At 40.1% G+C, this 14,482-nt stretch overlaps 1 protein-coding gene across 3 annotated transcripts in view; it reads right to left on the reverse strand.

Moving 5' to 3' along the window:
• Positions 1 to 12,657, reverse strand: part of Foxn2 (forkhead box N2) — a 38,959-nt gene extending 26,302 nt beyond the window's left edge. The window contains exon 1 of one of the 3 annotated variants that reach the window (XM_048352967.1): positions 12,566 to 12,657. The gene's annotated coding sequence lies outside the window, so the exon portion shown is untranslated. Of the gene's footprint in view, positions 1 to 12,232; positions 12,398 to 12,556 lie in introns of those variants that run through there. The other 2 variants (XM_048352969.1, XM_048352966.1) reach the window with 2 other exon arrangements.
• Positions 12,658 to 14,482: the final 1,825 nt, after the last annotated feature.

Below are 14,482 nucleotides of genomic sequence, written 5' to 3' on the forward strand. Positions count from 1 at the left end.
ACACCTGGCACTGTTTCTATTTGGTTTAGTCTTTTTTTCCCCTGAGGTAGGGTTTCATTATGTAATGCAGGCTGGCCTCAAATTCAGGATCTTGTAACCTGAACTCCCAAGTGCTGGAATTACGACTCAGACCACCATACTCAATCCATCTTAATTTTTTTATTGAATCTCTTCCCATTGTATTTCCATTTTAATTAAATTTCCATCTTAACCCCATATTATAGTTCTCAAAGCCCAAAGTCTATGTTATTATTTCTAAGTAATTTCTGTTAATTTTATATTTAATCTATTTTATTAGTCTTTTGAGGAAGTAATGTATTTTACTTCGTTGAAAAAAAATTAGGATCTACATAAAACACAATTCTTTACTCACGGCTTCGGCACTGTGCCTGAGCTTTTGCTTAAGGCTAGCACTCTACCTCTTGAGTCACAGCACCACTTCTGGCTTTTCTATCTATGTGGTACTGAAGAATCAAACCCAGAGCTTCATGCATGCTAAGCAAGCATTCTACCACCAAGCCCCATTCCCAGTCCCACAAGTCAATTTTTGATACACAAAGCAAATTTGTTGCAATTTGTCTTTCTATTGCACTCTTGTGCCTGGTCATTATTTTTTCCACCTTGTTTCCTCCAATCTCCCAAGCAATTAATCCTATTTATTAATTATAATAAGGTACTTTCTTTAAGACTGAAAGCCACTGTTGGTATTTGTCTAGACTCACTAACCAGTATAAAACCATTTTATAATAAATTTGATAAAATACCTAGCAGTTTGGATAATAATTATTTTCTAAATCTGAATGCTATTATAAAAAAATGGAAAATAGCCAGGCACTGGTGGTTCAAGCCTGTAATCCTAGCTACTCAGGAGGCTGAGATTTGAAGACAGCCCCAACAGAAAAGCCCGTGAGACTATCTCCAATTAACCAGCAAATGCTAGAAGTGGAAGAGTGGTTCATTCAAGTGGACAGTACCAGTCTTAAGCAAAAAAAGCTAAAGAGGAGCCCTCAAGCCTCAGTATTGGCACATAGATACAAACATATGTACACATACAAACACACATGCACAAAAGGAAAACGAGGGAAGAGTTGTGTGGCTCAATGGAAAATCAGGTGCCTAGCAAGCTCCAGATCCTGAGTTAAAATTCTCGAGCCAAAAAGACAATAAATAAAAAACAATTTTCTTCCTGCTAATATACAAAGTTGGTAGCAAAATGAAGCCTAACATTTACTAGCAGAGTTGCTTTTTTTTTTTTTTAAAGGATGGCATAACTCAAACCTAACAAATACTAGATTTAGCCAGGTGCTGGTGGCTCACCATTGTGATCCTAGCTACCTACTCAGGAGGAGGCTGAGATCTGAGGATCTCAATTCAAAGCCAGTCAGGGTAGGAAAGTCCATAAGATCCTCATCCCAATTTAACCACCAAAAAAGGGCCAGAAATGGAGCTTTGGCTCAAGTGGTAACCCTGAGCTTCATTTTAAGCTAAGGAACAGCACCCAGGCCCTGAGTTAAAGCCCAGGAATGGCACATACATACATACATACATACATACATACATACATACATACATACTGCATACATACATAAAACTTTAGTTCAATATCTAGTAACCCCACCTCCAGATAAATGAATGGTTTAAAATCTCAAATACCGGGCTGGGGATATAGCCTAGTGGCAAGAGTGCCTGCCTCGGATACACGAGGCCCTAGGTTCGATTCCCCAGCACCACATATACAGAAAACGGCCAGAAGCGGCACTGTGGCTCAAGTGGCAGAGTGCTAGCCTTGAGCGGGAAGAAGCCAGGGACAGTGCTCAGGCCCTGAGTCCAAGGCCCAGGACTGGCCAAAAAAAAACCAAAAAAAAAAACTCAAATACCTGAAAACCTTGGTTACCCTTAGGTAAAAGGAGTGGTAAAGTATAAAAACTTAGCACAGCACAGGGGTGCCCATAATCTAAGCATTTGGGAGCCTGAGGCAGGAAGCTTCAATGTTTAAGGACAGGCTGTAACAAAAATGTAGTTTGTCTCCAAAAAGAAAAGAAAAGGAACTCCTACCTATTCTTATTGATTTAACATCATTATATGATTAAGATTCTCCATTAAAATAAGTACTCATTCAGTAAAACCCAACACTGACAATACAGTATAAATCCTAAATGTATTCCAAAAAGATGTATATTTGATTATAATGCTACATGATGTCATGTATCCAGGACAACTGAAGCATTATGGTCTCTTAGGGATAGGATACACTGTCTCTTGGTCATAGGTTTAGGTGACACAGCATGTGATCCATTGTCTCTAAACAACAACAAAAAAAATGTGTGCAGCTGCAATTTCTAGTGTGGGGGAGAAGGAAGCAGAAAACAAAGGGTATAAAGATTTATCTCACTGAGAAACTGCTTCTGAAATGAGGACTGAAAAAGAAATAAATTGAGTGTGTGTGTGGTGGGGAGAACCTTTCACCAACCCATGCTAAAAGCAGGTATCACTAAAACTGGAGAGAAAAAAATGCATAGAAATGTAAATCCTATGTGGTAATCACTAAACTCACTTTTCTCCCACCTAACTTGCCCAGATAAACTTGAAAATCTTAAGTTTTGTAATTTTGTATCTTTTGTACAAAGTATCCACTGTTGCAAAATTTGTCTCCAAAACAATGTGGCAGTTGATCACCAGAATCTAGGGAAAGTTAAAAAGTAATATTTTGGTAGGTCAAAAAAATGAAACAGGGCTGGGAATATGGCCTAGTGGCAAGAGCGCTTGCCTCATAAACATGAAGCCCTGGGTTCCATTCCCCAGCACCACATATATAGAAAATGGCCAGAAGTGGCACTGTGGCTCAAGTGGCAGAGTGCTAGCCTTGAGCAAAAAGAAGCCAGGGACAGTGCTCAGGCTCTGAGTCCAAGGCCCAGGACTGGCAAAAAAAAAAAAAAAGAAAAAAGAAAAAAAAAACATCACTGCTTTAACAGCAAAAAAAAAACACAAAACCAAGAAACTTTCTGTACAAAAAACAGAAAGGTTTTATTACAATGAATCCTACTTTACATACAATATAGATGTCAAAATGCAATCCATAAAAGATCTAAATTAAAAAAAGAGAAAAAACTACAAAAGCAATACTTGCAAAACTGTTTGGTGTAAGTGAACTGAACACCTCAGGGGGGGAAAGGGTAAGAGGGAGGGGGGAGGGGGGTATGAGGGACAAGGTAACAAACAGTACAAGAAATGTATCCAATGCCTAATGTATGAAACTGTAACCTCTCTGTACATCAGTTTGACAATAAAAACTTAAAAAAAAATCTAAATTGACTAAGAACTGTTTTCTCCAATAAGAAAAGTGGTTGTTTCTATGTAATGCTTTTTAAAAGTTGGCAACAAATAGTAATATAGGGGCTGGGGATATGGCCTAGTGGCAAGAGAGCTTGCCTCATATATATGAGGCCTGGGTTCGATTCCCCAGCACCACATATACAGAAAAAAACGGCCAGAAGTGGCACTGTGGCTCAAGTGGCAGAGTGCTAGCCTTGAGCAAAAGGAAGCCAGGGACAGTGCTCAGGCCCTGAGTCCAAGGCCCAGGACTGGCCAAAAAAAAAAAAAAAAAAAGTAATATAATACTATACTGACTTTAATCTTTTACTATTATCTAAAATAGCAATTGACCCTGTTATTAGATGTAATAATAGAAAGGAAAACCAGAAGTAGTAGTGAATGTCTGTAATCCTAAGCACTAAGGCAGAAGAAGGCTAAGGCAGAAGAATTTCAAGTTTGAGGTCAGTCTAGGAAAGAAGAAGAAAGGGACAAAGGGAAGACAGGGTGGAAGTAATGGTTCTCAGAATAAATCTAGTTTAAAAAAATCCACTTTCCCAATTTGGAATTGCAATCAATGCCATAACTGAACAAGAATATGTCAAAGGCAGGAAAATAAAAAGAAAAAAAAAAAAACACCTGACAACATGGAAATCAAAAAAGAATGAAAAATAACTAGTAAGAAATATACTGTGCAAATTACATAGTACCCAATCAGCCGCTCAGCACTATAACTTTGACAGCTTACAATATTTGAAAAGTAACTTTTGAAAGAAAATTAACCAGATGTGGTGGTATCTGAAATCCTGTGGAAAGCTGAGGCAGGAGAATTGCAAACTTCACTCCAACCTGAGATACAGAGCCAGACCATGTCTCACAAAGAACCGAGGAAGGAAGAAAATAGGAATAAAAAATGAAAAATTAAGGAAATCTTAAAAACAAAAATAATTAAACAGATCTAATGTCCTGCAGTACAAGGGTAAATATGGTTGGCATTTGAATATAAACAAATGGTATTCTTTGTATTCAGAAAATGATTTTAATACCTTGAATATCATGCAATAAATCTCCTGCAGCCAATTAAACTGCTCCTGAAAATGGCATCTAAAGTACAAACATTATCAGAAATAAATCTAATAAAGGTGGACAATAAAATCTTCCTGAGAGTGATCCACTTGACCCAAAGCATAAAACTAAGAAACATATATTGTTTCAATATACCAATTTTATGTAATTCTAAAATCAAAAGCATGATTAACACAGAATTATACTGACTTTAAATAATCTTTATATATTTTAACAAAAAGTGACAAAATTATTAAATATACTTATCCTACTAAATAGAATAACTCCAAACATTATACCTAAATTCCAAGACGCTCTATCTACTACAGCTCCATATAAGGAATCCAGTAATCACTAGTAGTAGGATAGGATCAGCAACTGCATGGAAATCTGAAATCTGATCATTCTCTTTGATAAGGAATATTGGAAAGGAAACTAGCTGGGGCGGGGGGGGGGGGGCTGGAGACGGGTGAGTGCTCACAGTACTGTTTTGTTTTCTTTTACCTACTTGCTCAATTTCATATGCTTTGGAGATATCTAAGTAGAATAGGCATTCGTGACATCCATGCTCTATGGGGAAATTGGTCTGGTCTGACAAGATATTCCCTAAATTTACTCCCTTCACATCCATTTGCTCACAATATATCTAAAGCAATTGCTTCAAATGTAAATCTGGTAATGCCCATTTCCTGCTTAACCCATCAAAGTACCCTCAGGTCAAAATCCCCAACACCATGTACAAGACCCTAACATGATTTAGCCACTGTCTAACCTCTCTGACCACATTTTTTTTTTACCACTATTTCCTTTATTTTCTACCATTCACATGTCTGAGTAAATCATGATTTTTCCTCGTTAGAGCCTTTACAACCAACCTTTCACATCACCTAATTCTGGCTAAAGGCCAGTATCTCAGACTAGCAAGCACTCCCAGTTCTACTCTCTTGCAGTACCTTGTATTTTTGTAATATTTACCATACTTGAAATGGTTTAATATACACCTTTCTTGACAGGCTGAAACTCAAAGGGCAGTGCTGGCTTATTTAATTTACTGCTCAAATATTTGTTGTCTGACAAATCTTGGTTATAGCTATGCTACTTTAACTTTGAAGTCTACAAAACCAGAGGACTATCACTGCAACAATCTGAATCCTAATCAAAATGAAATTGGGGTAGCAAATGCCTGTAATTCTAGCACTTGAAAGGTTAAGGCAAAAGGATCACTCTTCTTTCTTATTCATTTTTTGGTTGTTGAAGTTTTCTTTCGTTTCTCTTAAGACTTTATCTGATGTTTACTTTTTCCTGTAATTAACGAAAGCCTTAATTTCTGGGTTTTTTTTGTTGTTATTTTTATGATAGGGGTTTGCTATGTACCCTAGGCTGGCCTTGAACTTATCCTTTTTGCATACTATTCGTGATAAAATGTACAAAGTGGCTTTAACAGCAAGGGGTCTGATATGTATATTCAAAGAGCCATTCTATAGGTATTCTCAGAAATAAGTAACAGTGATCTTCCCAATTAAAAGGAAAAATAGACCACTTTTTCTCTTATAAAGTTTCATTAAAACTTTTATTAAAACTTAATCTGCTACAATAGCTAGCAGATATTAATGTTACAAAAAAATAGAAAAAGAGCATTTGGTAATCATTTCCAAACAACTATTTTCGGCTTACCTATGACTGGCTCTTCCATCTTTTTTAAACTTTATTTTAGATGTGATTATTTTTATAAATAGTTGTGCTGACAGTCATTTTATAAAATGCTCTCTACATTTCAGAAAGCACATATATGTGCTATTATGGTCAAACTTTCTATCCCTAAAACTGTTCCCACATCGTAGAATGGAACCAAATACATACATACACACATACATTCTCTAAACTTGTGTGCTATATATAACACACATGCACATAAGCAAAACATCATGAGATCCCAGGGAAAAAAAAGCATCAGTCTAGTAAAACCTAATATCTTTGGTATGTTGACATACAAATTTCCAAACATACACATATAGAAATATTCACGGATTTTCTTCTCAAAAATCTTCCCAAATAGACTAAGCTCTTTAACTCTTTGTGTTTTTCTAGAAAGGTCTTCTACTTCATAGTTTAAAACTGCTCAAAGTCAGAGGAGGAAACTGGGGAGGAGGGACGATGGAAGAAAAATGAAGGAGGTAACAACTTTGGTAAGAAATGTACTCACTGCCTTACATATGTAATTGTAACCCCTCTGTACATTACTTTGACAATAAAAAGTTAAAATTTTTAAAAAGTTAAAAAAAAAACAAACGGCTCAGTCACTTCTCCAAGGCCTTCCTTGAATTACTTGCTTCTTTTATCTTCCTTAGCAACCTGTACAGAATATCTGATTCATAATTATTTAGTCACCATCCCCATCTATCACTAAACCAGTAATTCTCAAACTTCTGATACTATTCCTTAATAATTTATGGAGATCTATGCTACACATACACTAAGACCAAAACTTCAAGTAATAATGACCTCATTCTGGCAAATATTCATTTTATCAAGGCTTCAGATTTGTTGTGATAAATTTAAATTCAAATACCCAGAACCACATTTATATGTTGTCTAGTCAATCAGTGTATCAGGAAATAGCATTTAGACAAAAAAAAAAAAAAAAAAATGGAGGGGGGAAGGAGAGTGTCAGTACCAGGGCTTGCAGGGGCTTTTTGCTTTCATTCAGCTTTCTTACTCATGACTGGCACTCTAGCCATACCTCGGAGTCTGGCATTTTGTTGGTTAACTGAACATGAAATTTTGCACTTTTCTGCTCCAGCAGGCTTCAAGTCTCCATCCTCCAGGTCTCAGCCTCTTGAGTAGCTAGGATTACAAGGATGAGCCACCAACACCCAACCATCAACTTTTAAGGATGAAAGGACTGGATAAAGTCACTATACAGGCAAAAGGTACAGCAAACAATTTGTAGGAAATCTATTTCCATTTTTTAAAATTCCTTTTTAAGATAAAGATACAAACTACAAGAATACAAGCTTAGTAAGTTCCTCAACTCCTTTGTTCTAAGTTTAAGACTCAAAATAAGCCTACATAACTGTAAAATTTGATATAAAATTCTGCTCAGTGGATTGTAAAACAAAGTGTAAAAACACATTTTAGAAAAAAATTCAAAGCTGGTCTTAGTGGCATAAACCTATAATCCAGGAATACTTGGGAAATTGAAGCTAACCTGAGTGTACAGCAAAGAACTGGTGGAATTTCCATAAGAATATTTTGTGGTTAACTCAGTATTCTACAAAATAATTGGAATCCTAATTCACCAAGTTTTATTTACTTATTTCCAACAAAATAGGCAATGGTTTATTTATAAAATTCAGTTAGAACAGCATGACTCTTCTATTAAAGTGACTTCTCTCCAAAATAAGCTTCATCATCACTTTCAAGACTTGATTAGTGCTCTTCATATCTTCAACTTCTTATTTTTCCATAATCATGCTCTCTTGAAGGAAAACAGCCCAAGGTCTCTGTTATTGTTTTTTTTTTTTTTTTCTCCTAATGCATTTTCCCTAACACACTTAGGGGAAAATCCTTTTTCAGGAATAAAAAAAGGACTCTGCATGACAGAAGTACCAAATAAATATGAAAATACTATCAGGGGAAAATTTTCTTACAACAAACACTTCAAACTTTTAAAAAAAAATTACAGATAATTAATGATTAAACTGCCCCAGTAACTAATACATCTACTTGGGAAGAATTAACTTCTTCATTGTATGTGTTGGTAGCAAAATGATAGCTATTTTTACAGTACACACATTAAATCTTATGACAATAGAATATCTTCTAACCGTTTAAGAGCTTTATTTACCCTTTTAGGTTCAATAACTTTCCATATGTGAAAGTCAATTAAAGCAAGACCTACAGTAAGGAGATAAATCCTATTTTATGATTACTTCAAACAGACCCAAAAGTAGACATTTTTCTATTGCTCATCACTCAAATTATCATCTAAATACAGTAAATGCTCAAAAAATGTCCAAAATTTAAATGTTTTCTTTTTTATGGAAAGGAAAATTAGTTTGAAGGAAATAAAAAATACACAAAGGAGGTAACAAGCTGAACAAGAAATGTACTCACTGCCTTACATATGAAACTGTAACCCCTCTTTGACAATAAAGGGAAAAAATACACAAATCAAAATTAGCTACTGGTGCTCATGCCTATAATCCTAGCTACTCAGAAGACTGAGACACGGAGAATCTCAGTTCAAAGCCAGTCTAAGCAGAAAAGTCCACAGGACTCCATCTCCAATTAACTAGCAAAAACCCAAACTGGCTATGAGCAAGTAATATGAACAAGACCTTGACACACGCAAAAAATTAGACACACGCAAAAAATTAGAACTAAATAATGCAAAAAAGCAATAGAGGTATGGCTCAAGTAGTAAAGAACCTTCCCAGTGGCCCTGAGTCAAAGCCCAATGCCCACAAAACTAACAAGCAAGCAAACAAAAAAGCTAGAAAATGAAAATACTGCTCAAACCATCAAGGTTAACAGCACTGTAATCACACTGCCAGCCTTATTCTTGATATGATGTCCTGGGAAAGGTACTGTATCTCTTCTCCTCCTCTTTAAAACCCATTAATTCAGTCTCATGGTGGACTGGAGGCATGGTTCAAGTGGCAGTTATTAACTAGCAAGTGCAAAGACCTGGTTGAAAATCTCAGTACTATTAAAAAAGGAAAAAGTAGAAGGGAGGGAAAGAGGGAAGGAGGGGGAAGGAAAGAAGGGAAACAGGTATCAGACAAGCCAATTGAGGGTCATTCTATAAGGCACTTTTACCTAAAACTTCTTAAAACTGTCAACCTAAAAGTATTAAAACCTGGAATTCTGGAACAGAAAAAAGTACACTAGAAAAAACTTTAGTGACATCTGAATACAGTATGTAGTTTAATTAATAGTAATGTAGCAAGTTTGTCTTAACAGCAGGAGAAATTCTGAGTAATCATTCTATGTACTGCCATGCAACTTTTCTATATAGTTTATTTAAATAAAAATTTTAGGATGAAGGAAATAAAGGATGGAAGAAACCAAAAATCTCTTGAAAGTAAAACATATTCTTCTGATTTCTATTTGGTGGCAAGACCTTGGCAGTATTCTTATACAGTGGGGGGAAAAGGTGTTCATTAGATAAGCATTCAGTCTATTGTGTTTATTATGAAGTTATATGTAACCAAAAGCAAATGCTCTGTATATTCCAGTTTTTCTGAAACTGCTTCCACCAACGTGTCTCCATTCCCACAGTCTTCACCACTGCACTCAAATAAGAACTTTATATTACCCTCCAGCTCATGACTTTTGGGGGAGAGTATTAAATAACATTTAAATTAAAAGGTGTTTGCAAGGCTATCCATAGTTGGTTAGACAGACTTTTTCTTTCAACTCTAAAAAAAAAAATACAACTCCTACTTTTCCTTCACTTACAAAATAATCAAATTCTTATTAAACGTATCGTATATGTCAGAAAATAAGACTCCTCTTAGTTGTCAAAGACCTTATAATCTGTTGGGATGATGAAACCTAAAGAGAAGTGATATAGGTGAGACTGCAATACACAGTATGCACAAATAATGTATGGTAATAAGAAATTTAAGTCTAAGAGATAACTAATAATAAATGGAAATTTCTTTTTTAACAGTTCCTATAACAGGGCCTGGAACATTAATTTTTTTTAAAAAAAGTAAGAAATTAAGGAACTATAGTTCAAAAGAATGATATGAGGTTTCAGAAGGAAAAGAATTCTCAATAGAAGATAGGTCTAAAATTCTATGACTTTAAAGAGTTAAAAAGACTGTGCCTCTGTGGCTCACGCATGTAATACTAGCTACTAAGGAGGCTGAGATGTGAATATAAGGATGGTGGCTTGAAGCCAGTTCAGACAGGTAAGTCCATGACACTCCTATCTCCAATTAAGTATCAACAAGCAGAAAGTGAGACTGTGACTCAAGTGATAGACCTTTGTATACAGACACAGACACAGACTGACAAGCACACAGAGAGCACCCAAGCCCTGAGTTCAAGTCCTAGGCCTGACTTTAAAAAAAAAAAACCATATAAAAAGTAACAAAGTAACACTTGCTCTAAGAATAAGATTATGTCTCGTGTCAGTGGAATGATGTTACAAGTTAAATGTCTCTCAGAGTGTGTTCAGTGCTTCTTGCTTCATATGGGTATTTCGTCACATTTACTTTTCTTTCTCAACTAAGCTCTTTGCATTCAGTGGTCATAAAACACTCACTTTTCAATTGCATCCTTTTTTCTGCACTGGACACCTACATACCTCTTCAGTATCTTTACAACTTCACTGAACACACTGTTAAAGAATTAAAACTCCAATTACATTAGAATGTTTTCATTGATGGTTTTGAAACCCCAATTTTTTTTTCCGGAGTTAAATGATTCCTTAACGCACTATTATATTCCTCATCACTCTTGGAATCCTAACACTGCTGAGCCTTTAAAAGTGAATCATCAAAACAGACAGCGAAAATGTCAAGACAACACTCTACCAGAACTACCAAATAAAGGAGTAAGGTTTGGATAAAACGGAGACAAAAACGGTTCAGCTGTTTGCGATGCCCGGTCTCACAATGCACCAAGACGAATCGGTACCTAAAGCTACAGCCCAGGTTACAAAACCCCAGGCCGCAGTCTCTGCGGCCGCTAGAGCACTCGATGCACTCAGCCCGCCACGTGGCTGTCACAATCAGAAGAAAGACACGAGAAACAGCACCAACTGAGAAAGAAATACGCTCTCTCCTCCCCCTCGGAATTGAGCTGTGAAAAGTCCGTCTCATTTCTTTGCACACCAAGACATTTTTTAACCCCGTCAAGCGAAAAATTAATATTTTTTAAAGAACCCTGCAGACATAAAAAGTGCAAAAAGATCACGCACGTCCTTTTCCAATTAATCAGCCACCCCAGATCGTGGAAGCTGCAGAGGCATTTGCGGGGGGCGAGGGGGGAGGAAAGGGGTGGAGTTAAGAACCAGAAGAGGACTCAGCGCCACGCACATGGACTACGGGGCCCTCCGGGGTTCCAGATGGGCTGCTGCCGCGAAGGGGCGAACTCCGACGGCTTGCCCCCTTCCCCCTCCACCACCGCAGACTTCTCCGCGCCGAGGACCGGAGGACCGAGGCAACCCCCGGCCTCCGAAGGGGGGACGGCCGACAGGAAGTGTCCATATTGCAACGCTGAAAACACTCAACTCCCAACCCGCCAGGACAGCCACTCAGTTCCAGGGCCCCACGCGCCGGGATGCGGCGAGAGGACACCGGGTTCGGCCGCCCACCCTTCACATCCGGGACCTCAGCCGTCCAAAGTTCACTCCGGCCGCGCCCGGTGCCTCTCCGGACATTGACTAAGCCGGGCCCGGCCAGTCCCGCCGGGCCGGACCGGGACTCGACACCCGGCACGTCCCACTCCACGGGGACCCGGAGAAGGGGCGTTGCAAAGACTCCGGGGGTGCGGGCACTTTCCCGCTATCAGATCCCCACACCCTCCCCCGGCCCAGCCCCGGAGCGAGCCCAGGACGCCCTCGAGGCCGCGACGCCCAGCCCACCCCGGGAAGCCCGCACTCCCGGCCGCCGCGGTTTCCGCCGCGACCTCGGGAACAACTCCTAACTCTTCCTGGGACCACACTCGCCTTCACTTCCACACGCCAGCCTGGGGATCCCACACGCCACCCCGGCCGCGAGCTGGGGACACCCCCGCCGACACCAATGCTTCACGGGACAGCCGCCTCCTCGCCCCACGCCCCGCGCCGGCCGCACGCGCTGCCTCCGCGCCCGGGAGCCCCGCCGCTCGGCCCGGGACTCACCGTCAGCTCGGCCGCCGCCGCGGGGAGGCGAGGAGCGGACCGGGGAAGACACAATATGGCAGAGCACCGCAGCTGCTGCCTGCGGCTCGCAGCAGCCGCCTCCGGGAAGACACGGCAACGAGCAGGCAGCGGCAGCTGCGGTGGCGGCCGCGGCAGCACCACATCCCTCCCCCCCCCCCCCAGCTCGCTTCCTCCCCCTCCTTCCCGGCCCCGCTGCCATGGCAACGCGGCGCCACGAGATTAGCCCCGCCCCTCCTTCCCGTTCCCGCCTCCCGCGACCCCTCCGGACCAGGCCTCGGCCCGCCCCTCCGCGTCTCCTCCTACCTCTCCTACCCAAGTGCTAGCGGCCGGGCCGGGGCGGCCCATCCCCGAGGGTCCGGTCGGGGTGAAAAGCGGCGTCCGGAAGGGCGGGGCTCACACGGAAGACAGGGTGGAGCCGCCCAGGGCCAGTGCGGGTTTAGAGCCGGACCGGGGTGGGGGGGGGGGGGCGTACGGGGGGGCAAGGGAAGGCGGGAAAATGGAAAGGCCTCGCCTGTCCGGCAAAGGGACCTATCAGAGTGCTGTAGAGGCGCGGCGCGCCTGCTGATTGGACGAATTGGTGAGGGGCGTGGCAGAGGGGGCGGCAGGAGCAGGTCTGCCTGGCCTGTGGGTGTTGGACCTGCTGTGCCGGGCTTGAACCTACCGGGATCCTTTCGGGGCTAGAGCTTCTATTCATTGGAAGCATTGAAGGCCCTGGCAGGGACGGTAAAATATTACTAGAAACTTAAAATAGAATTGCCCGTGACTGAAATTTTGTGGAAACTAAACTCAGCTTGTTTTTGTTTAGGGAATAAATGGATTTTAGAATCAGATCCAAAATTCAGTAAGGACAGCATTTAACTGACCACTTGCTAAGTGTTAAAGACTTTACATAACTCGTCATTGCCTTTTTGGGAAGTGTTGCCACATAAGGGAGTACACAGTTATATCTGAACTTAGGACAACTTTTGATATTTGACATATACTTCCTGGTTGCTTAACCCTCTACTAACTCTTGAGTTCCCACTTTCACACATAAGAAAGCTTAATCCTAGGGGGGAAAAAAACTGGACGAAAACTACAATTTGCTACTGTCATTAGAACCGTGATAATTAAATCTGCTCATTTCTATGTTCACATCTTCAAAAGTTAACCTAGTGCAACTGGTCTTTACTATAGTGTTGAGTAGATTCGAAGAAAAGGTAGAGGCAGGAGCCAGTGGCTCACACCTATAACATCCTGTCAACTCAGGAGGCTAAGTATCCCATTGGAAGCAATAAAGTTCACCCAGCAGTTAAGTTTGAGTGAGTCCCTTATCTACGATTAACCAACAAAAAGCCAGAAGTGGAGGTGTGGCTCAAGTAGCAGAGTCACAGCCTTGTGTGGAAAAGCTAAGGGCCCTGAGTTCAGGTCCCAGTACAGGCACTAAGAAAAGAAAATAAAAAGGGAAAAATCCATTTTCTTCCTAGACATGAACATGTCTAATTAACATGAATGGTAATTAGAGATGTGTGAGGCTTTGGGTATAAATTAAGCTGCATACGAACAAAATGCCTGATGACAGTAAAACAGGTCAAACTGTTAGGATGACAGATACAGAAGAATTATAGGTGTTGAGCTTTATGAAAATAAAAATAGGGGAATATGATCCCTTCATCCCACAGTTGAGATCATTCATCCAAGGTCACATGCTACTTCCATTTGTTTTCTTGACCTTGTCCTGAAGAGCCACACACCTACATCCAAAGTAAGAGGACCAGAAACAAATGTCCAATATGCTCCAATGGGAGCAAGAATTTCTGCAAATTCTACCTTCAGAGCAATATTTCCTCATTATTGTGGACAAATTGAAAGACACTTCTGGGAGAAGAATGTAGAAAAGAGGGAGCAGAGGAAAAGAAGGGAAACGTAAAAGAAGGTGGTTGCTAAGGAGCCACAGCCACTTCATATATCAGTCTTGTTTCTCTCTTCTTTGGCATGGGTGGCCACTAACATCATATAGGTCTTTATCTCCTTGATATGTACTAATATCATACTTGAGATACTTCACTTTCTTTTTCTTCATTACTATATCTATTATAAACAAGTAACTACATAGTCTTACTTGACTCTAGATGATTCACAGAATTAGGGAGTTGAACAATATCAGCTGCATGATAAATCTATCATGAGTAAGAAAATCTAGAAAAAATTATATAATATCAAAATCATATGAGTCTACCTTTTTCATCC

This window comes from Perognathus longimembris, chromosome 8, assembly GCF_023159225.1.
Source record: "Perognathus longimembris pacificus isolate PPM17 chromosome 8, ASM2315922v1, whole genome shotgun sequence".
NCBI lineage: Eukaryota > Metazoa > Chordata > Mammalia > Rodentia > Heteromyidae > Perognathus > Perognathus longimembris.